A 22724-nucleotide genomic window follows, 5' to 3' on the forward strand; every position below is an offset into this window, starting at 1 on the left:
GTTTGAAAACTGTTGGGAAAAAATCCCAAAATGTGCAGGGAGAATTGGACTGAAAATACCAGTGCTTCAGAGAAGAGCCCCCTGGGCGTTAAGCTTCTTGATCCTCGCATTGTGTTTCCATTACCAAGGCTTTACGAAGGTCATCTCGGTTTCCAACATCCCTCTGGATGCCTTGGAGGAGACGGGGTGGGGCTGTAAAGTGGGGATCGCTTCTCCGACGTCGCAATGCAAGGACGTCGTGACTTTTGATGTTTCTCGTTTCGCCAGTGTTCATGTTTACCTGGCATTTTTCCTGACTATTTCCACTCATCCCAAGTGACAGTAGCCACGAAATCACAGGTTTGATGTGCTAGCTGTATATTCTAATACTCACTAAAACATCCAGAACTATTTAGAAGCAAGAAGATGCACGGTGCCCTGTTTGGGAACACCGGTGTCGACCACAGCCTCATAGAGCTGGAAGGTACCCCCCCCCCCGGATTTCCTGAATCCCATGAATCGAGGCCCCCCCGGAGGTTCATCGTGCACGTGAGGCACGGTGCCCCTTGTCCAGTCGCTCCCCGGTGCCCAGAAGTGTCAAGGAAGGGCTGCTTCCTTGCTGGTCTCTCCTCACATTTGGCTAACTCACAATTTTGTGCATTCTTGGATTTTTTTTTTTCTTCCCACGCAGAGGAAAATGCTCTCAAAGACTGGTCTCCAACATCCAGGATTGTGTAAACGGAGGGCCCCGCCCTGGGAGGGTGGAGCTTAGAGATACCTAAATCATTTGCATATGTCTCAACTACTCTTAAACACCTACCCGCAGGTGCTGCGTGGGCCCTGGAAAGGACAACTGTCCGTCAGACTGCCGAGGACGAAGCCTCTCCTCCAGCTTATATAGTCTAGGGGGTGAGACAGACGGAAAGGGGAAATAGGAAACAGCAAGAAAATGGGATACAGTAGCAATATGGTAGCATATAGTCGGATATGTTCTACAGAACATGAAACCCTGGGGACATGACAGGTGGTTATGGGCACGCGGGGCCACTTAGATGGGGCACGAAGAGACCCACCCTGGGAAGAGTGTTTTCAGGCAGAAGGAACAGCGTGTGCAAAAGTTTTGGGAAATCTTTGGGAAATGCAGGTTAGGTTAGTTTAATTCTGGGTTGCCAGGAAGAGAATGAGGTAGACAGTAGGTCGGACCTTACTGGAGGCAGTGGGGAGATAGGGACACCGGCTTACACAGGGTAATCATGTCCCAGAATTTAGCACGGGACGAAGCAGATCGCAAAGCGGACCAGCGCACGCGCGTTGGTGCAGTGTCTGCGGCCTGAAGCAGGTTATTGACCTCTAAACTGCACGTGATCTGTCCTGGCTGCTTACTAGCAGGGCGGCCTCATGCAAGGGTGTCTGTACCCCGCTTGGCACAAGGCCTGGCACACTGAAGCCCCCAGCTGCAAAGGTTTTGCTAGCCGAATCTTCCTCTTAACCCGGAGGCCTTGTGGAAAGTCCTTATGGGTAGAAAGAGATGCACGGTGAGAAATAAGCCAAGATTTAAAAGTTGTTTGGGTAATTCTGCTCCTTGCCAGCCTCATCAAAGGAAGGCTCTGGGGAAGAGTGCCTGGTATTGGCTGGGTTTTATAGGAGAGAGATTTTTTTTTTTAGGGAAATGAACTCTTTTGATACTCAGCATTCTTTCCAGAGGGCCTTTCTGGGCAGAGTTTATCCAGGCAGTACATATAAACAGTGAGATCAAGGCATTTTGTTTGGGGAAGAGTAAAAGTCGTGGCTCTAACAAATAAGTCTGGAAGGGCATATGTGGTTTTGTGTCTTTAGATTCTTTTCTTAATTTAAAGAATGTTTTATAATTTAACACATGCGCATATTAGATTTTTTAAATATGCCATGAAAAACGGCCTTGCCTCCTACTCCTGACTTCCGGTTCCCCACTTTCCTCCCTAGAGACGGCCACTGTTACATTTTCTTACAAATTCTTATGATTCAGCCATTTAATACGCGTATTCAAATATATTGCATGCATCCCATATGTGTTTTGAAAGGTAGTGCTTTCTTAAACGTTTGGGTGTATGGCAGCTACTCAAAGGTTTGGGTAAAAATCAGACGACATAGAAAGAAGATGGAATAATGGGATATTATTATTGGGATATTGATTCCTGAGCATGAGTGAATTTGGGGGTTCACATAAGTAATACAAATCGTTGCTAAGGGAAAAAATTAAAATCATATGTACAGTACAATGGAGCTCATTCTATCTGGAGAGACAGATTGTTTTGGAAATAAAACAGAACCTTGAATATTCTGGTTATGTATATACTCTTGGGGAATCTTTTGGAGTCTTTTCTTCTCTCTCTCACCAAAACCTGAAAGCGTTTGAGGTGCTCGTGAGTGCCTTCATCTTGGCCCCTACAGCAGGCAAATGTGGTCCACGAGAAAGTGGAGAGGTGGGCCTGGGAGCTGTCCTCAGGCCCCCTGCTGGAAAGCAGGCAGTTTGTGCAGGTGAGGACCAGCATCCTCATACAGATGTTAGGGTGAGCGCCTCACCTCCTGGTAGCCCCTAGGGGATGCTCCAGCTGGTGATCTCAGGGCATTTGCATTAGAAGCCACCAAGGTAACAGCTGGCAAGCTCGTGAGTTAATACCTCCCTGCCCCCCAGCGTTGTGTCCAGTGCAGCTCCTGAAGCCCTCAAATCCTGTTCGGCTGAGGTGTTCCAGGATTGCAGCTTCCAGTCTGTTCCCTGCTTGGAACCACCCTGCTACAGCTGGGTTCCAGTGAGAGCGGGCAGACCCCGGAGCCCGGGGGTGGTTCTGAATGGCGCCAGCCACAGTTCCATCACCTAAACCTTTATCCTTCTTCCACAAATGGCCTTTGCCAGTCTGCTAGCAGCTTTTCTTAAATTAGCAAAGAAGAATCAGCAGTAGGTAAAGGCAGATCTCCCCACCACGATTTTTCCAAACTGAAAAACTGGGTTAAATACAGGTAAGTAAGGTTTTTCACAAAACCACTCAAGGCTTGCCTTAAGTTTATGATTTTTCAGATTTTAATGTCCTTTCACGTATATTATATAATTTGACCCCGACAACAACCCGTCGTGACCATAAAACATTATTATCCTCCTTTGATAGATGCAAAAATCGAGTCTTGTAGTAGCCAAATCCCATAGCAAGTTCGAACAGAAAGTAAGACATTGTACACAGTGGACTTTCCCCAGAGGAAATGAAGGGAAACACTGGTTCTACAATAGGTTCCTAAAAAGTAAGGTTTCCAGGTCAGGTGCATTTGGGGGAACATTGCCATCATCTTGAAACCCTATGTAAGGAAAACTATTTAATTCAGTGTTTTCCAGATTTATTTGAATTAACTCGTCATCTTCCCCCACCTGGGATAACTAACACTACTACTTTTCATAACATTTTGGGAAACACAAGTCTACGTCACCAGGGAAAATGTAATTTTTTTGCAACTTTAAAAAAATGCATCTCTGTATATTTATTTGTACTATTTAAAATAATTTTAACTTTAATAATTTAGAAACTGCAAAAGATACCCACATGGCTATCAGCCACCACTAGTATTTTCTGATTCAAGGAGCAGTGGACAAGCTGTGGGAGATGCTTGAAATCTCCTTTGGTTCTCAGCCACTTACTGGCTTTGTGACTTGGCCAAATTACTTAACTTGTCTAAACCTCAGTTTCTCTGTCTGAAAATGGTGTTATATTAATTCTTTTTTTTTTTTTTTTGGGGATTTTTTTTTTTTAATTCAGACAGAAAGTCACAAAAATTATACTCATCCTCATCAGTTCACTCAGTCCCATGTAATTAATTTTTTTTATCTTGATCTTTTGTTAGCACTTTTATGAGTTCATCAGTTTTTCATTAGAGATCTGAAAATGCTTATTCATTCAGTTCAGCAGTACAGTCAGTTACCAGAAACCTGTACTTGTCCGAGTCTTTTCCATGAATTTCTTGAAGATGAAAGCCTTTTATAGGAACATATTTGCAAAAGCATCAGAGTACACCCAGAACTGTCTGTAAATGACAAAAGACTTAAAAATGACCACTGTTAAAGATTTGATGAAAGTTCATAATAATGCAGTTGACAAGAAAATTAGTTATTTCTGAGATATACATTTTAAAGTAATAACTAGGATTATTACTTATAACATTATACCAGAACATATAAGATTTTTAGAAATTTCATGTAATGTCTGAAACATTTATATTAACATATTTCCATACATATTTCCATACAAATACAAATATAAGATTTTTAGAAATTTCATATAATGTCTGAAACATTTATATTAACATATAAAGGCTTCAGTAGTTGTGGCATGTGGCCTCAGTAGTTGTGGCTCGCGGGCTCTAGAGCGCAGGCTCAGTAGTTGTGGCGCACGGGCTTAGTTGCTCCGCGGCATGCGGGATCTCCCCGGACCAGGGCTCGAACCCGTGTCCCCTGCCTTGACAGGCGGATTCTTAACCACTGCGCCAACAGGGAAGCCCACTTGTCTAAACCTCAGTTTCTCTGTCTGAAAATGGTGTTATATTAATTCTTACTTTAGGGTCATTGCAGAGATTCAATGAGTTGACTCACGTAAAGCACGTGGCACATAGTAAGTGCTCAGGAAACACTAACCTTTATTATTCCTGAGATCCACGCAGATTGCTGTTCAGCAGAGTCTGGTAGACTCTTGTCTGGGGGATAGATGCCATCAAGATTTGATTAAACTTGAGAAAATTACAGCTGAGTTTCCTAGGGCTGCCATAGCAAAGTACCATAAACTAAATGACTTAAACAGCAGAAATATATTATCTCACAGTTCTGGAGGCCAGAAGTCCGAGATAAGGTGGGTATCGGCAGGTCTGGTTCCTTCTGAGGGCTATGGGAGAATCTGTTGCATCCTGCCTTCTGGCTTCTGGTGGTTTGCTGGCAATCTTTGGTGTTCCTTGGCTTTATAGTCACGTCACCCCGATCTCTGCGTTCGTGTTCACATGGGGTTCTCCCTGTGTGCTTGCCTGTGTCCAAGTTTCCCCTTTTTCTAAGGATACCAGTCATACTGGATTAGGGCCCACCCTACTGCAGTTTGACCTCATCTAAACTCATTACACCTTCAATGACCCTATTTCCAAATAAGGTCACCTTCTGAGGCACCATTCTGAAGTTAGGGCTTCAACATATGAATATTTGGGGGACACAATTCAACCCACAACACCAACATAGTAGGTCAGTCCCACTGAGAACGTGCAAGAGGAAAGAGATCTGGTTAAATATTTGGTTGTGAAATTTTGTACTTGCTTTTTTTTTTTTTTCTTGGAACTACTTTTTTTCAATTACCTTCATTTTTTTTTTTTTTTGTCTTCATTGAATTTGTTACAATATTTCTTCTGTTTTTTGTTTTGGTTTTTTGGCCCCGAGGCATGTGGGATCTTAGCTCCCCAACCAGGGATGGAACCTGCACCCCCTGCTTTGGAAGGCGAAGTCTTAACCACTGGACCACCAGGGAAGTCCCTCAATCACCTTTATTAAGGTGGGATTACATACAACAAAATGCATCCAGTTTAAGTGTAAGTTCAGTGAGTTTTGACAAGCGTATACACCTGTGTAACCACCACCCCAGTCAAGACATAGATCATTTCCAACATCCTAGAAAGTTTCCTCTGGTCCCTCCCCAGTCAGCCCCCTGCCATAGCCCAGCCCCTAGGCAATTAATCCCTGGCCTGCTTCCTGCCACAGTGGATTAGTTATAGTTGTATCTTTTCTAGTCTTTCACATAAATGAAATTTTACAGTATATATATTCTTCTGTGCTGGCTTTTTTGCTTGTGTCTGCTTTTGAAGTGAACCATTAATCCACAGGAATCTAGTGTAGAAGTTTTTAGTAACTATAAATCCAGCCCTTAGAATTCTGTAGCTAGATGGAGCACAATTTTGATAGATCTTTTTAAAAAAACATTATTTCCTTAGTATGCCTGTGGTTCTTTATTAGAGACCTTATGCCCTCATTAAATCCTTAGATCAGCCTTGTGAGGTAAGTATTCCTTTCTTCGTTTATAAAAGAGGCAGTTTCTTGGTGCTTTTTTTTTTTTTGTCTTTGATTACTGCTACCTGGAAAACGTGTTTAGTTGAGGGAGGTCGAACGTCAGAATATTGGAATATGGCTGTAATGGCATTTTTAGTGAAATGTCACAAGGTCATTATAAAGATTAAGTGAGATCGTACGTGTCGCGTGTTGGGTATAGTGCTTGGCACACAGTGAGGGCCCCCAAGTGCCTCTTGTCGCTATGGTTATTAGTGGGCTCAGGGGCTGTCACAGCTGGAGCCCCTCTATGATAATCCAGGCCCAAGCTTTTCACCCTTCAGGGCCCAGGGAGGGGTGGGCCTGGTGGACAGAAGGTGGTCCTGTCCCCCCTCCCTCTCCCCCCTCCCCCAGCAGCACTGCCTTTTTTCTGCTTTTCAACTGCAACTCAAGTGTAAGCTCTCTTCTGAAAAGTAAAGGTTCCACGTGAACAAATGTGGGCGCTCCCCTGAAGTTCAGCCTCCTCATTGTATGGCAGGAGAAGGTTTATTGACTTCAGGCAGCAGGAGCACTTGAACTCAGCTCTCCAAACTTCCAGCCTTTAGGAAATTAAAACAGGGGTAATGCCAACCCAACACTGAGATGGTAACATTGTGCCAGTTCAAAACGAGGACTGTTCTCACCCATCTCGGCATTTCCCGTGCCAGCCAGGCTGGAGTAAACATTGATAGGCATGCATATTGAAGTTACTCACCTTGCAGTTTCTTGTGTGGGACGTATTAAACATTTTAGAGCTAAAATATGGAACTGGCTGACACCATCTTTTTAGCAGTCATTTTCATTTTGTTTTTTTAGTTCTAATTTGTCATATTTTCCTCATCCCTTACCCTTCATATCACTTTTGAAATACGTGTGAATTAAGGTCAATTAGCGTGTGTGTTGACACCCAGCTCCAACTAGATCTCCGAATTATCTTCATATCCACCTTGAAGAGGTGGTAATTTCAGCTTAAGTGGCAATTAAAAAGCAAAGAATTACACTTAATAACCTCCGCGGGGGTACCTGAGGTCTTCTGCTGTGGCGTCTCAACAAATGCTATTGGTCATCAATAATTTAGACGGGATAGCCTGTGACTTCCATGTAGTTTTACAAGATTACCAAGGGCGCCACTTCTCTCTGGGGAGATGGCAGAGAGGAAAGAGCCGTGTTGAAGCCCTGCTCACCGGATGCTTCTTAGCTGTGGGTCTGAAGCAAGTCTCCAAGTGTCCCTGAGCCTCAGTTTCCCTTTTTGGGGAAAACAATCACATACCAGCTCTTTTCCAGCCCTGAGGTCATTTGCTATTATATTATCAAAGTAGTAATGTACAAATTCTGTTTTAGAGCTGCTACCTCAAATATGATCCCATGTTACGGGATTAACAGTAATTTAGTTAAGCGTATTGTCAGAGTTGACAGTGAGGATATAGTCATGCTAATTAGAATAGGTACAGTGAATAGGATCTCGCTAGAGCTGTCTCATTAAGACTGAATTGAATTGATTTTGATGCTTTTTTACAGATTTTTAAATTAACAGTAACAAATGGCAGCAATTGGCTCCAAGTATATAGACTTTTATCTAGAACAGCCATAGTCCCTCTCCACGATGGTTATTTTTTTTACATTTCAAGGATGCTAATTTCTTACCTCCTATCTCCTTTTTTATCATCCAACTAAATTTATTAGTGCAACCGAATATAGCTTTAGAGAGAGACGTGGTAATCACTGCTTAATTTAACATTTTAATTTCCGTAGTCCAACTACATGCAACAGGATATATCAAGTACATTATAAGCAGATAAAATAATTCCACTGATGAAATTTATTTTGAGTCTTATTTTATATAAATGGTTGAGTGAATATTAATACTGAGATCATCTTCCCCATTATTACTAACTTCCTTTGATTACCTTTTAGTTTGGGATTTCCATTAGAAGGCCAGCACGTCTTTAAATGTGAAGATTTAGAATATTTATTTGTTTCAACATAACACTTTCCCGTACAATACTGGACTGACTTACAAACAAGTAATTACTATTTTAGCATCACTCTCATACCAGACTCTCATCTTTTGCTTATTTGTCATACATACAAGCTGCAGAAGGAGGCATGTTATCTATGTTTGAGGGCACTTAATTCACATGGGAATTCTTTAGGTGGGCTAACTAAGCCCCTCATCAGAGTGAGGAGTTTCTGAAGACATGTGAAAAGCAATCTTGTGGGATTTATTTTTTATTTATTTATTTTTTTAATTTTATTTTTATTTATTTATTTATTTTTGGCTGTGTTGGGTCTTCGTTTCTGTGCGAGGGCTTTCTCTAGTTGCGGTAAGTGGGGGCCACTCTTCATCGCGGTGCGCGGGCCTCTCACTATCGCGGCCTCTCCTGTTGCGGAGCACAGGCTCCAGACGCGCAGGCTCAGTAGTTGCGGCTCACGGGCCTAGTTGCTCCGCGGCATGTGGCATCTTCCCAGACCAGGGCTCAAACCCATGTCGCCTGCATTGGCAGGCAGACTCTCAACCACCGCGCCACCAGGGAAGCCCCAATCTTGTGGGATTTAAATAACATAATTGTGAAAGTCGGGCAAGTTTTCATTAACCAAGTGTCTTCGTTGAGCTAGAAGTTGTACTTCAACAGATTTGAGAATAAAGTAATAAAAGTAATAAAGTAATGAAAAATAAACTAAAAGCAGGAAAAAAATGAATTTACTGCTTACTGTTCTTGGCAGTTAATAATATCAGAAGTTCATCAATATACACTATGTGTATCAGTTAGAGTATATTCTCTTTTCTTAGCAGAAAAGATAATACTTGTAAAGTTTAAGTTTCTGGGTATTTGGATAGTACTGCATACTATGCAGTATAATGTAAGCTGGGACCTCACAGCAAGTTCAGAACCACTAAACAGAGGGAATGAGAAAGGTTGTATGAGCGACATATGTGTAAACAGGTATTTTGTAAGTATCTCTTAAAATAATCATTAAATCCTTTAGAAATAACATCATTTGTAAAATCTTTAAAACCATCATTAAAAATAATAGCTTACTTGTGGATTTCCCTGGAGGTCCAGTGATTAGGACTCCACGCTTCCCCTGCAGGGGACACTGGTTTGAACCCTGGTCAGGGAACTAAGATCCCACAAGCTGCGACGTGCTGCCACAAAAAGAAAAAAAAAATAGCTTACTTTTGTTAAAGGTTATATTTCAGGCACTAGGTAAGTGCTTTTCATAACTGTCTACTCTTATACATGAATTATTGATTTTTCACAATAATCACAAAAAGCATTATTATTCCCTTGTTAAAGATGGGGAAACTGAGGCAGAGAGTGGTTAAATTGCACAGTAGGCACGTGATGGAACTAGGATGGAAGCCCAGCGCTCTGGCCCTGGAGCCCTCCATTCCATTCTGCCTCTGTGCACCATTGCTGATGTGTTAGTAATATTTTTCTAAATAGAATTTAGAAAGAATAGCTGTCAATTCATAAGATTATACCGTAAAATATTTTACTTCATTTGCAAATGTTATTCTATTACCGAATAAACGTTCACCTAAGTTATTCGTAACATTTCTCATAGTGTCTGTGTTTAAATAATGTGCGGCTCTATGTTGCTCTATTGTGTTGCTTGAAGCGTTCTGCCTGTTCCAGCCCCAGGTTCATTTTCTGTTTCCCCTTCTGCTTCTATTCTCTGTACAAAAGTGGTTTCCAGTCCCTTCCATGATTAGCGCAGCCATGGTGCTCCCATCTTTCCCAGCCCCTCCTGGAATTCAGTATTAAATTATTCATCAAATGGTGGTTAGTGCCTGGTAAATGCCAGGCTGTGTGCTGGAGACTGTCAACAAAACACTGTTCCGGTCCCCGCGGAACCTGCAGCCTGGTTGATTTCCAGGGGTGACTTTGAGTACATCTCATTTGTGAAACGCTTCACCCCGGACTGGGACTTGGTGGCGTTTGACTCTCTACTCTTGTCCAGCCTTACCCCACCGACCCTGAGTCTGTACGTCGGAGCTGCAGGAACCCAGAATCAGCTCCACAGAGCTGGCCACCTTGTCATTTTATGTAAACCTCAGCAATACCAAGACTCCTCATGCCCTGCTTCTCCGAATGTGGACTGCTAACCCCCGAGGTTCCTCCCAGCGCCCGTGTTTTTATTGCGCTGTATGGCAGCATCGAGCTTCTGTCTTGGGAAGTATGCGTTTACTTTATTTCCACAAAATCCCTATCGCCTCATTAGTGTTTAATTTTTCCTTAATTGACATTTATGCCTATTAACACCATGGGATGGTGGGTTTTGTCTTTTCTTTTTTTTTTTTTTTGATGGATGGGATGGGTAAATAACAAATACAAAAGTGTTTGGGGCCACGGCCCAAAGGGAGAAATCACTGAGGTCATTTACTGGAAGGCGAGCAGAGCTCTCAGTGATGGAGCCTTATAGACTTGCTTTATCATCATCAGTACTGTTTATTCATTTTCTACTGTGTGCAAAGATAAAAAAGTGTTTCATTAAGTACTGCGGGGAGTTGGTAGGAAAAGTAACTGGGCAGGGCTTACCCGCCTCATTTCACTCTGATTGTGGCTGTAAGCTTTCATTTGATGCCTGTGATCTTCCATCCTGCGGGCTGGAGCCGTTGATCTGCAAGCTCATATATGGGGCCAGCTTTCCATCAGGGTCAAGGATCTATCTACTTGATTCTCTAAAAATTAGGCTTCATCTCCACAATCTTCAGAAGGAAGCAATACATAGTGGGATCATTCAGACTGATTATGAAGGAGACCAATGCAAACTGTAGGACCTAGAGAACGCTTCAAACCCTCCCCGCAAACCTCTCTCGCTGCTCCCCACTTAGAGGGATTAAGTAAGATCTACTGTGGAATAAACAAGAGGACCTGTGGTCCAGCAGCTGGGCGTTAGAAACTGACCTCCTGAATAGAAAAGTGGATAGGTGGTTGGGAAATGAGGAGATGAAACTCGTCCGATTCACCCCACTCTCCAAACACACACACTTTTCTTCCTGTCTCTTTCTTCCTGTCTCTCCAGCATTTCCCTTTTCATCAATTTCTCTTCCCGTCTCCCTCCCACATCACTGGCCTTTTCTCCCTTCCTGCCCCTCCTCCATCCTTGTCTCCTCATTTCTTCTTGGCCTCTGCTCTTGGGCTATTTTCTGTTCTTTTCCTGCTGCCCTAATGGCAACCGCTTTTCCCCTTAGACGACATTTCGTTACGCACCTCCTCACTCCGCCACCCCCTCCGTCGCTGTGGCATTATATAGTGTCTTGTGGTTAAATAACCATCTAATATACAAAATTGAGCCGGGGCTTTTAAGACTACCAAAGGCGTTCTGCTGCACGTTGCACTTCCTTAAGTGGAAATGCTCCAGTGCAGTGCTGTCTGCTGCTTGCAGGCAAACCAGAGGGCAAGAAAGGATGGAAGAGGGGCAGGAAGGGAGAAAAGGCCAGTGATGTGGGAGGGAGACGGGAAGAGAAATCGATGAAAAGGGAAATGCCAGAGAGACAGGAAGAAAAGTGTGTGTGTTTGGAGAGTGGGGTGATTCGGACTTGTTTCATCTCCTCATTTCCCGACCACCTGAGTCTGACCCAAGTGCTAGTGGGTCAGGCGCTACCAGATTGCCCCAGACCGAGGCAGCACATTTGAGAGGGGAAAATGCAAGCTTAGATCCCGGAATATTTTGCTTCTGACTTTTTAATCAACTAACTCTTTATGACCTCGGGCAACGATTGGGCCATCTGAATATTCCTGCTTCAGTTTCTCTTCTTTGCAAAAGACAGTATCGGCCTTCCTTCCTTCCTCTCTGGACCTTTTGGAAGGCTTGTGGGTTGTGATTGTTCATAAGGTCTTTGGAGTTCTGGGATCTCATAAGTTAACTGCTTCTTAGGCATAAGGCACTATGTTAATTCCAGGTATGATTTTTTTTTCTAATGCATTTCCATTTTTGTACCATACTTTTCTTGCCAATCAGGTTGATCTTTAAAAAGTTAGTTTGTTTTTTTTACTCTTATTGGTATTTATTTTAAGATACTTCTCCAAGAACACAGACGTCTCCTTCTTTATCGCGTGAAAACTGTAAGCAATAGCTTGTTGCAATAAAATCCGGAGGAGGGTGGCCGCCTTGCTGCTGCCTTTACTGCTCATTCACTTTCTTCTGAATCCGTGCTTTCGGTGCTATCTCCTCATCCATGTGCTCCTAAGCAGGAGGTTTCATCAATCAATGTCCCCTCTAAAATTTCCCAAGAAACAACTCTCATCCCAGGACCAGCAGTTCACCTGTAGGCACTGCTGCGCCTCCCAGGGTCACTGGCCACCGCTGGCTGCTGCCAGATCCGGCTTCAACCACGTCATCAGGGGCAGAGCCAGAGCAATCCACAGAGTCACCTCCACTCTTACTTCACACCAGTTCCCACTGGCAGCTCAGATGGGACTCATGGAACTCAGAGTCAGGATGACCCAAACAGCCAGAATCCGTCTCCATCTTCTGAGGACAGATATTCCACCTGGCACGAGATGTCACCCGGGAGAAGCATTTTTGGCAAGCCACTCGCCCTCTGGCATGCCTGTCAACATGACACGCCACCCATTGGTTCTAGTGTGGAAACATTGAGACTGTTACTCTCAATTGCCCCGATTTTTTTTTATGACTCAATACGTCTTTTTGAAAAGATGACACTGATTCTGCTTATAAGAGATTCTTACTTTATTAAAAAGCATTTGTTTTCTATCACTCAAATAACTGTTTTCTATTCTATAAGGGAATCTCAGATAAGCTGCTTTCAGACCACTCTAGTATTTTAGAACAGTATTGTTTATAAATATATAAACAATACTGCAGTAAAATATTGCACCAAGGAAAGAATATCTCTGAAGTAGGCATTCTGCTCATTAAGCACCATATTTTATTGGTCATTTCCTCCTGTCAGTGAAGGCAAATAAAAAGCAGTAGTGATTAAAATGTAATCTTCCTAATCAGCTAGAGAAAATGCTATGATTGTTAAGAAATCTCTCTGTGTTGGCTTCTTCTTCTTCTTTTTATTTTTGCCCTCATAGTTTTGGAATGCCTTTCATTTCATGACCAGTTCTTCTTTCTTTCAAAAGAATTTTGAATTCCAATTCTGACCTCCTAAAATGCTAACTTTCTTAAAACATTTGAATCTCTATGGTTTATATTTTTAAAAATCATAGAATTATTTTTAAAAAATCAGGATTGAAAAAAGCACTATAGACCAGCTGGTTCAATTGCATCTATTACAAATGGGAAAACTGAAGTGAGAAATGAAATAATTTGCCAAGGCCACATAACTCATCAGTAACACAGCTCAGACTAAAACTTGGGCCTCCACTCTGTCACATCCTCAGGAAAACATATCTGAGTTTAGAAACTTCAGTCGATGTCAACACTGTTAGAAACACTGCAACTGGTTTCCTTTTTAAAAGATAATTGGGTCGAAAATTAGGAGTATGATCCTTGTAATGTGGAATTACTAAATACAGGTATGTCTTATTTAAAAATAATGTACTCTGGACTCATAAAACCGAGAGTGATTCATTCCTTACTGTACCAAAGTAGTGTTTGCCCTCCGAATGATTTGCTTAAGTAGTTCTCAGGACATTTAAAATATAATTTGATTTTTTTTTTTTTTTTTACATGGGTCTCTCTTGTCATCAGGAATTCCTTGTGTATATGGTTTATTCCTAAATCAGACTCTTACTCCCTGAATTGTTCACTTCCACAGTACCCTAGCCCGGCACCAAACAGATTAGTGAGCCAACATTTTCTCAGCGAATGAACAAGTGAGCAAATGAACTTTTTGAACACACCTAGTATGTAAATGAGAGTAAGTCAGCATACTTACAAATTTGTGTATCTTTTTTATTTTTTAATGCATAAAGGTCGAGCAGGGCTTCCCTGGTGGTCCAATGGTTAAGACTCCGCGCTTTTAACGCAGAGGGCACGGGCTCCATCCCTGGTCAAGGAAGTTCTGCATGCCATGAGGCACGGCCAAAAAAAAAAAGAAAAGTGTTTCTCATAAAGGTCAAGCAAATAGGCATCTTAAGAGGAGATTTCTAAGGACTCAGTTAAGGTTAGAAGGCACCCATTTAGCTTTTGACACTCTACCGGACAAGGAATTTTTATGGCCACATCGAAGAAAACAGTAAGTCAAGCTTATTGTTTATTTAGAGGCAGATGTGTCCTGTAGGTAACATCTAGGACGAGCAGTTAGAGCAATCAATGAAATGCCAATTCTCTGTGCCGGGGAAACAGAGTCAGGGGCTGGGGGGAAGGTGTCTGCTTCCTAGACCAGCTGGCTCCTGCCTTGTGCCTGACCACTACCATCCATCCTTCAAACTCTCCAGCCAGTTGTCTTCATCCCAAAACAGACCGAGTGGAAGAATGTGGATGGGGCAACACAGATCTCTCCCTTCTCTTGTGAAAACCAGGGCATGGATCGCCTTGTAGTAGAGAGTGGCAAACTTATCCTGGTACACAATGGCTAGCGTGTAAAATATCACAGTAACTTCATTACTAGGTAATTATAGGCTAAGCCACTTGACCTCAGAGCCAACTTCCTTCTCTGTGAAATGGTGATAATACTTAACATTGTGCAGGGGTTTCTGGTTTCAGACTAGGCCCTCTCTGAGTGTCAGGTACTGTTTCACCGTCAACCTTTGCTGCCATCTGCATCTTCCTTCCAAGAAAGCAGGTGCAGAACCGACTTCTGGAAACACAGGAGGTGTGCGTGTGCAGCTTTTATCATCTTGCTGGGTTTTAGATCTGGGAATGGAGAGGACCTGGGGGAGGGGACAGATGACCAGATAGCTCCCAAGAGTGTAGAAATCATAGGCCCCTGCCCCTTTCTTTCAGGATCAAACTAAATAGACTTGTGTCAGCTAAATATGAGCTTACTGTGACCTGAGGCCCATTTAATTTTCTGTTCCGCACATTTCCTCCCTGGCAAGAAAATAAAGGGAAAGAAAGCATTACCCCTAAGTTCTGTTCCATTTCTGTATTTCTTCATTCAGTCCTTCATTTAAAAATGTCCAAAAAATGCTGATTATGAAAGTAAGATATAACAGTGTGCCAAGAGTATGTACTAATTGATTCGATTGAGCAAAATAGTGCTGTTTTTCTCCTTTTTTAAAATAATATTTTTTTTAATTTTGAAAGTAATAAATGTTCAACACCATAAAGCACAAGAGAAAAAAACAAAAACAAAATTTGCCTGTAACATCATCACCCAGTCCTGCCCCCTACTAATATTTTGGTGCATTTAATTTCAATTTTTTTCATGGTACATACACATATTTTTGCAAAAAAATGGCCTTTCCCTATAGAACTGTGACAGAGCCTGCTTTCGCTTTAATGCTATGTTTTAATTTTTAAAAACCAGTAATATCCATAGTTGAGCTACAGTGTCTATTTTAAAATACTCTGTGATGTTTTAAGTACATTTAAAAATATCCAAGAAATCTAATTTAAAAATTAATCCAGCTATAATAAACACAGCAAAACTCTATCAAAGTGTTCTCTTTTTACAAATTCACTTTGCTTTTGGGAAAAAAAAGCAGAGAAATCTTGGCAAATAGTTGTTCTTTTCATGGTCCCAGCTTGATAATCTAATACAGGAACTTCTTGGATATGTATTTCATTACTGGAGGGGAAAAAGGCACATTGAGGGCACTCACTCCATATCTGGCAAAGATTGTGCATTAAAATAGATAAACAATAGTAACCCCTACTCCTGGCCCAAGGCAAGAAGAGTAACATTTTGCTATTTCAGATTAGGAAGTAATTGCAGATTAATTTAACACAGTTGCTAGTCATTTTGAAACAACTTTGAAGTCTCCTATTTTTGATTTCCGTTTTTTTTTTAATCTGTGAAATTAAGATTTGATCTGAAAAAAATATTAATACAGCTCAAGTGCCATTTCATTTATGAACCTACTGTGATGATCTCATTCTCTACTTCCTTTTATAGGCTTTGTCCAAAGCACGTAACTCACATGTTGTTATGCTCTGTCCTATTTTGTTTTTATTTATCTATATCCCACTATGTAGTACTTTATCAGTGTAAAACGCTGTCTTTCTCACCCATGGGTCTTACCTCCTCAACTGCTTTAAAACTTCTCTATACTTCTCACTGGATCCATAGACATCTTCTCTGTACATCGTGTGTACTGGTGTATTAAATTTCATTTTTCACGTGCAGAAGGAAAGAAACTTCCTTTGTCTTTCTCTATGCCATGCACTGTATTGTATGCCTTCACAAACATCTCACCCACTGCCAGCTTTATCTCTCTGTGGGGTGGGAAGATTCATCCTGTCTTATAGATGAGGAAACTAGAGTTGCATAGGTTTGGTAACTTCTCCAAGATGACACAAAGGCTGAACCTGAACTCAAACCAGGTCTTCAGATTTCAAAAACCAGGGCTCTTTCTCCCGTACACTTGAGGTGTTCTGTGTAGGTGATTTTTTTCCCAGCTATATAAAGTTTCGAAAGTTGTCTTACCTTTAAAAAAAGTTTTTCTTTATCATATTTGGGCAGAAAATTTTCTTCAATATATTATGTACTTCCCAATCTAAGCTAGTCTGGGGTTTGATCTGGGGATGACTTAATTTTGGATGATTCTTGTATAGGCTAGAAAACCAATGACCACACTTGTTATACGTCTCTGAATTAAGAGTAAGCAGGTTCTATGAGTTTGAAGGGAGTTCCTGTGAATAAAGTGAATGGAAGATTTGATATCAAATTTGGATGTTCAGAAGACTTCTCAGCCTAATTCTCTGCTGACTTCAGAGATTGACAGAAACAGTCTTTTGAAATAATGCTAGGGCTTGGTTGTTTTTTTTTTAAACCTATATGAAATTATAAGAAAAGATTTTTTTTCTCTCTCTCTCTCTCCAGGGTCATTCTGCTATTTAAAGTCAGAAGAGACCATAAAGTTTGACACATAGTAGGAGCCCAATCAATACTACTTGAATGAAGAAACAATGAGGGCCCTTACAAAATATGTTGGCTTTATGGTTGAGAGTCTTACTACCCGTTTGAGTAACTATGGTCGGTGAAGGGATGTTTCTCTCTAAAAAACCTTCACTGTGAGTCCAACAGGATTGTGTCAGCTCTAAACTAACCCTCCCAAGGTAACCACAGATTTCCATCCTAGGAATCAGGATCCTGGTCTAAGACACTTTGATTACAGGCTCATGGCCTAAATGGTTGGCCAACTATCAGAAAACAGAATCAATCAGAACACTCCATTCTCCATGCATTCCATATAATTTAGAAGCTACTTGAGTATGCGTGTGAGAGTGTGTGTGATATAAAGACGTGTATTTTAAACCCAGGCTGAAATATGTGGAAAAGTTATGATTTGTGTTGGATTCCTTCGCTGCTCTACTGAATGTTATGAATTATAATATCAAATAATATAGATAAATATTTTACCGTAGCCATGCTTTTCTGGAAGTATCCCTAAGAAACCTGTTTCTTTTCCCAGTGATAGAGGTAATATAGTCCTACCAGATAGTGAAACGTGACATGAGACAGGGGCATACATTCTTAACAAATAAAGTCATTAAAACTTTCAGTTTAAACTTTAGCTCATTTGTTCTAGGCGGTGCCCCTGGGGCTCCTGTTTGAACAGCACACAGCAAGGTTAGATTTAGGAGGCAAAGTTTTCATTAGCTTCTTTTGAAAGATGCCTGAAGTCAAATCCCTTGAAGGACTATCCTCCCCCAAAATCATTGCCGCTCTGTTGGATAGGTGAGATAGATGATTAAGCTACAAGGAAGCCGCAGACTGAAAGCAGCTGGGAAATGGAAATTTTAAAGATAAACTGATCAACATGCCTGGAAAATATCTACAGGATAGAAATGAGGGAAAGAAGAATTAGAAATAGAATTTCAGGTGCTGTTTCATGTCAGGGTATTAGAGTCAGATTTGGTGAATCCTACGAGAGGGAATAATAGACGTCTTTTTGGCTTTTAAAAGAAGACTGTATTTCACAGAAATTTAAATGAGTATCTGAACAGGAAAGTGTTTTGATTGGAGGAGTTTCTTCCGAGATTATTTTTGGTTTATTTTCTTTTTAAGTATAATGTAAGAGTCAAGTGAATAGGGGACTTCCCTGGTGGTCCAGTGGTTAAGACTTCGCCTTCCAATGCAGGGGTTACGAGTTCGATCCCTGGTCAGGAAGCTAAGATCCCACATGCCTCCTGGCCAAAAAACCAAAAACATAAAATAGAAGCAATATTGTTACAAAGTCAATAAAGACTTTAAAAATGGTCCACATCAAAAAAAAAAAGAGTTAAATGAATAAATCTTAGGCATACATACGTATACAACTGTTTAACCTCCCGGATTAAGATTCAGGACTTTTCTAGCTCTCCAGAAGGCTTGTTCTTATCCCCTCCTAGCCAGCTACCCCCCGACCCCCAGAAAAGGTGGCCAGTGTTCTAAGCTTTGTCATCACAGATTCCTTTTGCTGTCTGTCACCTCGGGGGAAGGGAGTCGTTCGGGATGTGCTTTTACGTCTCAGCGCTGGCTCTCTGAGATCCAGAGATGTGTATGCAGTAGCCCCACTGTGTGGTTACTAATCTCTTTTATTTTCATAAAATCAGTAAAAAAAAGGGAGAAATACTGTTAGAAGGGGAGAGGGAAATGCATGTGTTGGGTGGGGGGCAGTCACAGACCATTTGTACTCACTTTAAAATGTCCCTGCTTCTCCCTGAGTGATAAGTTCAAGTTTACCATGATTTGGGCGTCCAGAGATTAAGAAAAATTCAAGCAAGGTTTACTCTGCTGTCCCATATGACAGCCACGAGCCACACTTGGCCTACCTACCTTAAAATTTAAATTGATTAAAATAAATTAAAATTACAAATTTAGTTCCTCAGTCGCCCTAGCGCCACTTCAGGGGCTCAAATAGCCACATGGGGTTCGTGGCCACCCTACTAAATGGTGCAGATATGGAACATTGTTTCCGTTCTTGCAGAAAGTTCTGTTGGACAGCGCTGTTTAGAAAACTGGCTATGAGCTTCCCTCCTCTTCCTCTTCCCCTTTTCCCTTCATAAGGATGTTACGGTGGGTTTACTTATGTTTTCATTGTAAGTTACCATTTAATTCTGTGGTCCTCAGACCATCGTCTTACAAGCTTCTGTTTCCTGCACTTTCCCTCCATACTTGGGAAGAAAACAAGTGGAAGAATTCTCACAGTGTACTGAAGTTTTAATTTCTAGAATGTACCGTGTGCTCTCCTTCCTGCATCCCACTGTGAGTTGACTTCTCATCCATGAGATCTCAGCTTAGACTGTCTCCAGGGAGCCTTCCACGTCCCACCTCCCAGCCCCCAAGACCGGGTTATGTATCCCTGCAGTTAAGCTGCCACAGTAAGCTGCTGGCCTTCCCTGCCTGTTTCCTGGCTTCTCTCTCCCACTGAACAGGGAGCAGCCTGTCCTGTTCGCTGGTGTATGTCCATCCCTGGGGACACTGCCTGGGACTGTGGAGGGAAGGAACAGTGGGCTGCACAAGGAAGGGGCAATAGCCAAGTAACTTAATGTTACAGTGGGGTTCCTTCCCCCAGCCCACCACCTGGATGAGGAGTTCCAGAAGGGGGATTATCAGAAACACATTTCTGTCTGGCCACCCTTCCGAATACACCTCGGTGCTCTGAGCTGTTTCTCCGGCAGTGATGATGGCACATCCAAGACGCTTGCCCTCTCTCTGGTTAAAGTTCATGGTTTCCGTCTCATCAGAAGTGAGAGGCTAAAAGACATATACAAACTGAGATGGTGCTGGGCGAGCAATTAAAAATGGGCAAGTGTAGTTGAAGAATGGTGATAATATGATAGAAAATTCTGCTGCATCTGGCAGCAGGCAGCTGTTCTTGGCCTCACAGGCCAAGTCTCGCCGAGCCGCATGACCTCTTGGGGAGGCGGCTGTATCCAGGAAGGGTAGGAATCAGGATCGGTAGCAGAAATCCCAACTCAGACCAGCTTTAAAGATGAACTTATTTTTCCAAGTATCAGGAAATCGAGAGATTGGAGGCTCAGAGATGGTTGATTGGGTGTCTCAGCAGTGCCAGGGAGGACCCAGATCAGCCATCCTGGGCATTGGCTTCCTCCTTAGGCTGGTAGGGAAGTGGCTCCTGTAGGCTCAGGCATCCCATCCGGGACCTCAGCATCTATAGATAAAAAAGAGAAGGTGTCAGTTCCGGTCACTGGTGAGGGGAAGGAGGTGGCCAGAGTTGTGTCACTGAAGCATCCGGAGTTGATGCAATAGATCCGAGGGTCTCCTACAAGCGCCAAGACCACCCGGCCCAAATATGCTCCCCCACCCCAGCCTATGCATTCTTTCAGCCTGCATCAGTGCAGAAAATACTGAGTGGAAACCCTTAACTCCATTAGCTAATAGCAGTTAATGCCTTAGAAATGATCTAACTAATGGGACAAATATGGAACACAGAAAGCTCCCAGGATGGGAAGAGAGAGCCTCGGAGAAGAGGTAGGAAGGCTCACCAAGGACCAATTATAACACGTCAAGTCTTACTAGAACCAACAAGGACCTACTGTATAGCACAGGGAACTATACTTTATGGTTTGTAATAACCTATAAGGGAAAAGAATCTGAAAAAGTGTGTGTGTATGTGTATATATATAAATAACTGAATCACTTTGCTGTACACCGGAAACTAGCACAACATTGTAAATCAACTATCCTTCAATTTAAAAAAAAAAGTCTTACTAGTCTGCCTGAGCCAAGCCATTAGGAAACTCCCTCCTTGCCCTTAAGGGTTAATCCCCCCACTACCCCTCACCCCCCAACTGAGAAAACACTGGTTTAATTTTAAATTTAGCAATATCTATACATACACGATTTTCAGCGTACATGGTATATATTCTGAGAAATCTGGAATCCTTCAACCGATCAGTTATGCTTTCACTTTTTCCTCCTTCTCCGTAGACCTCACAGAATTAGAGCTGTGCTGAGTGAGGTCACAGTCTAACTACAGTATTAACCCTGCAAAACTGTTCATTTTCGCCCGAGCACCCAGAGGCAGGATATAGAATGTGTCCAACTGAAAAACTATTACAGATGATGCGGTGCTGCGATGGACTGAATTGTAACCGAGACGGGGATGTGTGTGTGTGTGTGTGTGTGTGTGTGTGTGTGTGTGTGTGTGTGTGTGTCTTTAGCCAAGAAATCATTTTCTAAAAGGAAGTCAGGTAGTGCGTAGCTCTTAAAAGTCGAGGTTATATGATTGTATTTTTAAAGGAAACATGCATTTTCTGACACCCAAATTTTAAAATGCTACTTTGAATATTTCCCAGCCTTAACTGTTCTATATTTCCTACCAACTGTGTCCTTGTTTTTTAGTTTTTTCCCCTATCCAGTACCTCTTTCACTTTTCTCTCTGTGTTACAAACATCCCTTGTGTTTTTTAATATCTATTTTGCATTGTTAAAAATATACAGGAATGTATAAAGAATAACACAGGGAACATCCACAAACCCACCACCCAATTTAAGAAATAAAACATTAGCTCTTTTTTCTATGACTGTTCCTGAGCTCTGTTTAATTCAGCCTGGAGAAAAGCACCACACAGATGGTCAACATTTTGTGTAAAGGCCCAATCACCACCCCGTTCACAGTAGATGCGGAGTTTCAGAAAGCACGTGCGTTCCCAGTCTTGCCTGGACATGTGGTTAATGCTAACTAGTGTAACAGTTGTGCCCCAGGTAACTCCTAAAGCTGTATCGGATCATAAAATCTAGAATGTTTTGCAAATTTATATTTCATCATGCTGGGCTTTATGCACAAAAACTAGATGACTTCCCGTTTGTAATCTCCATCAAAGGCATTTCTCAAAATCCCTTTGTTATGCCTTATCACTGGCGCTACCACACATTGTTTGCATGTTTGCAAACAATCTCTGGCTAAATTATAAATCTGCAAGTATCCTTGTGGCGTTCGCCTCGCAGAATTCAGACATAAGTGCTATTTTAGCTTATTCCTCAATCGTAGATTCTAAATATTTGACCCCCTTCATTGAGTGCCAGAGACCTGACTTGACTTGTCTGTGGTTTGGGCTCTAATTTAAAAGCAATCAACCATGTCTGAATAGTGTTTGAAATATTTATATTGTATCCATGGAAAGGATGTCATATTTTATTTTCTCAAGAGTACAGTTTCTTTAGCACGCTCTCGCTGCCGTCACGTGATGCTCCGTTTGCTCCCGTGGTACCTTTGCCTGTGGGGCAGCACATTGTACACGGACATCTGCCTCAGCCCAGCCTTGGGAACTTGATCTCTTCCAGGAGCCCAGCATGCAGAAGAGCGGCTTGCTCGTGGCTCCCAAGCTCATGCTTAATCACTGGAGGGGACATTCTTTTCAAAGTGTCCCCAGCTCCGTAGTCTTATAGGGAGAGAGGCAGGAACCAGATGGGTAGAGTGTGGGTTGATTTTTTTTTTTTTTCATCTGTTGACTGAAGAACTTCTGGTGCCTTTTTTTTTTTTTTTTTTTTAAAGAATTTCACTTTTTTAAAAATTAATTTATTTATTTTTTGGCTGTGTCAGGTCTTCGTTTCTGTGCGAGGGCTTTCTCTAGTTGCGGCGAGTGGGGGCCACTCTTCATCGCAGTGCGCGGGCCTCTCACTATCGCGGCCTCTC

The 22724-nt window shown here is 42.1% G+C and overlaps 1 protein-coding gene across 5 annotated transcripts in view; it reads left to right on the forward strand.

The window, feature by feature from the left end:
• KCTD1 (potassium channel tetramerization domain containing 1) overlaps positions 1-22724 on the forward strand; it is a 182552-nt gene that overhangs the window by 114449 nt on the left and 45379 nt on the right. The gene's annotated exons all lie outside the window — the stretch shown is intronic.

Source organism: Balaenoptera borealis, assembly GCF_965194805.1.
Source record: "Balaenoptera borealis genome assembly, chromosome: 14".
Taxonomy (NCBI): Eukaryota; Metazoa; Chordata; class Mammalia; order Artiodactyla; family Balaenopteridae; genus Balaenoptera; species Balaenoptera borealis.